This window comes from Adiantum capillus-veneris, chromosome 12 (genome assembly GCF_014529385.1).
Source record: "Adiantum capillus-veneris isolate H3 chromosome 12, ASM1452938v2, whole genome shotgun sequence".
NCBI classification, from domain to species: Eukaryota; Viridiplantae; Streptophyta; class Polypodiopsida; order Polypodiales; family Pteridaceae; genus Adiantum; species Adiantum capillus-veneris.
In genome coordinates, this window is record NC_140942.1 from 85,804,450 (window position 1) to 85,807,960 (window position 3,511).

The following is a 3,511-nucleotide window of genomic DNA, read 5'->3' on the forward strand; positions in this document are numbered from 1 at the left end:
AAGACTACTAAGGTCATGACTTCTAATTGTATTGAAAGGGAATTTTTATTGAGCTAACTTGTCTAAAAGGTATGCAACTACTTATGTGCGCTAAGGTGCTTTGGGATACTAAAAGAAATTTTGTTTGTAAATACTTTGTCACATAAGCATACTCCAATTTTGTGTCAAACAGGTAGTAGATGTTTTGTTTTTTATGCCTGGTCTAGTCCATTGGTCACATGCACACAGATTCGCCGATTTAGGCAGTGTGTAGATACTCATCTTGGTGCAGATCCGCCGATTTAGACAACACATTGATAAATTGCAGATTCATGATTTTTAAACTTATACCAAATGCAGATTCTCCGATTTAGGCAGCACATCTTATTGGTGTAGATTCGTCGATTTAGGCAACACCGATCACAAAATCATGCTGCAGTGGCTGGCCACCACTGTGGCTGGTATGATTTTGTCACCCGGGTATAGAAAATGAAAGATATTTTTTATTTGGATTTGGAATTGGTATATGATGATTTTCTGTTGCGACAGTATTTATGGAAGTGAACTTGAGATTGATGAGAATTAATTTATACAATGATGAGTGTGACCAATGATATCCTGATTCATAAGGGTATGACATATACTACTTATTCTAGTGGTATGGGACACTAGAATAGGTAGTATGTGGATGACGGCAAGCATAAGCTAATGTTGTTTAGTTTCATATATTTATGTGATCTTTTTGACATAACATACTAATCACTGTTTTTGACAAGTATTGTTTGCAGATTTTGATCTTCACAACTGAGGACAGTTGCTTTCCAACGGAGACGTATGTTATAGAAATGATATTTTATAATTTATTGCAGCTGACAGGTGGAAAATACTAGACCGAGCTAGGCCTATGCGAATGGAAATATATATATATTGTACATTTTATTATTCAAGTGCTCTTTATGAGCTTTGGCCATTTATGACCGGCCGGCCAGTTTGTACTCACTTTGACCGTTCAAGAATCTATAAATTAAATACGTGCAAGAGGAAAATGGTCACTCTTGCATGGGGGGAGATTGCACCCAGTGTCCGTGTTGTTCTTCTCTCCTCTCTTCTCTTCTCTCTCGCCGTTCCGGCATAGCACTCGGCTCTAGGAGGTGCGTCTGCACATGCTCGCTTACTCTCTCCCGCTCTCTGTCTCTCTTTGTTCGTGTATCTTGCGATCATGCGACCACGTGATTGTGCCAGGTATGCCAATTAGTCGGTTTTATGCTGTTTATTGTGTTATTTCTGGTATTTTGCAGGGCAGCCACGACTTTCGTCTGTAGCAGGGATCAACACGACCCCCTATTTTTTTTTCTATATTTTTTTGCAATGCGCCACCCTCTCTGTTTATGCAGCCCCGTGCAGTCCCGTGTCCTGCACGTCCTTCGCCTCACCCATCTGGCCCCTCTTTCCTTCATGCAAATTGCCACTCCTTTTACTTTCCTTGGAGCCTACTCCCCTTGTGTATGCAATCGACGTTCGTCCGTGCCCTCCTCCTCTAGGATCAACACGACCCCCTTTTTTTTTCTTGCAATGCGCCACCCTCTCTGTTTATGCAGCCCCGTGCAGTCCCGTGTCTTGCACGTCCTTCGCCTCGATCACCCATCTGGCCCCTCTTTCCTTCATGCAAATTGCCACTCCTTTTACTTTCCTTGGAGCCTACTCCCCTTGTGCATGTAGTCGACGTGCATCCTTTTTATTTTTTATTGATAGCTATAAGCGATTTTCATCTCGATTAAAAAAACCCTGCGTGGTCCCTTGTCCCTTACTCCCAACCAATTGTCGATATTGAAAAACTCCGTGTAGCTCATCATCATCCCCATGTCGATCAACTTTGAGAAAAAAATCCCACCATAACCCCACTTCTTCAAGTGGCAGATCCTCGCAACCTCTCTAATTAAGTTGGTAGCCACAAGGGATGTTGCATGCATAGGTGAGAGAAAACGTCCATGTTGATTGTCAAACTCTGAATCGCCATGGCCGGCCGTAGCATTTGATCAAAGACCATTCAGATAGTGGTCTGTAGGTATCCAAAATCTCCAGCTCATCGAGGACGAGTAGCCTCAGCATTTAAACCATGACAGGACCTAATGACAATTTCCACCAAAGTTCAACGCTTTTAAGCATACCCACTAGTAGAGTGGAAAGCCATCCTTGGCCTTCTAAATGCCACATCTGAGATACACTGCACCATAAGATTTTTTGAAAACTGCAACAAGAAGCTGCCCAAGCACCTTGCAATCTGCTTACAAATCTCCATGCACCTGTTTTTGGCATGTCCTTGGATTGACCAGATTTGGCTGCACCATCATTGCCCACCCCCTAGTTGAGTATTCATGCTCAACTACTACATTATTTAGGTAAAATATGATTGCATGAGATAAGATGGTATAGACAATATCTATATAATGAGATGAAACAAAAATAGTGAATATATAGCAATGGCATATCTAAGGTAGAGATATAGAAAGAAGAACATCTGTACAACCGGCCTCCACAGGGTCAAATGGAAAGCGAAGAATTCCATCACTCAATATGTGAACTCCACCTTGATAGAATACAAAGCACCTTGTCTGACATAAACCATGGCAACCACCTCGTGGGTCAAATTGATGCCATTGGCCATAACACTTAACCTGAAAATAAAACATGTCCCATCCTTTGCTTCCACCTATAAAACCATATGTAGGCCGCTCATGTCTTTCATAGCATAGATCTTCAGCACCATATATCCACAATCTTTCATATACATCATAAACAAGTATAGCATCACTTGAAGCACTTGTATCATAGGTATCTGCTTTGCCACCTGCTAAAGAGGAATCCATAGCACAATCCACCTCATGTGGGCAAAAAATCCGGTGCATAACGCCTTGTAAATCAACCTTCAATAGCATACCAACCAGCATCATAGCATAACCTTGTAATACCTTCTCACCTACCTCTACCTGTTGCATAGCCAAGCCTACATGCTCTTCATACATACCATTACATTGCCTTGTTCTTCAATCCCTCCTGTTGTCCAAGCTTCAACATCTGGCTCTACAATGCATGATTCAAGAATTTCTACTTCACAAGACACCTCCATAACTGGAACAATATGAGGCACATCAGCAAGCTTGACAGGGTAAGGTTGCCCAATCCCCTTGCTTTGCATTGCACGTTTTTTCATATGACATGTGTCTGGTTTCCTATGTGTGGATGTGGACTCATCCTTCCAATTGTCACCACTGCCCGACTCCCTAAAGCTTGAATTTGGATCCTCCTTGACAATATAAACCGATTCTGTAACCTCATCTTCATCTTCATGTTGCTCCGCAAAATCTTGCTCATCAACCATCTTTTCTTCATGTATATCCTCTTTGACGAATCTCTCATCTTCATTGATGAGGTTATCTGCTTCTTGTATAAATGCATGACCAACCAGAGGCACTAATGGAACAAATGGATCATAACGGCTTACCCATGGAAACTCAAATGCTTCTTGGATGCT

General features: G+C 41.8%; 1 pseudogene; it reads right to left on the reverse strand.

Annotated features, from left to right (window-relative positions):
* Nucleotides 1-2,419: 2,419 nt before the first annotated feature.
* On the reverse strand, nucleotides 2,420-3,002 carry LOC147446071 (uncharacterized; annotated as a pseudogene).
* Nucleotides 3,003-3,511: the final 509 nt, after the last annotated feature.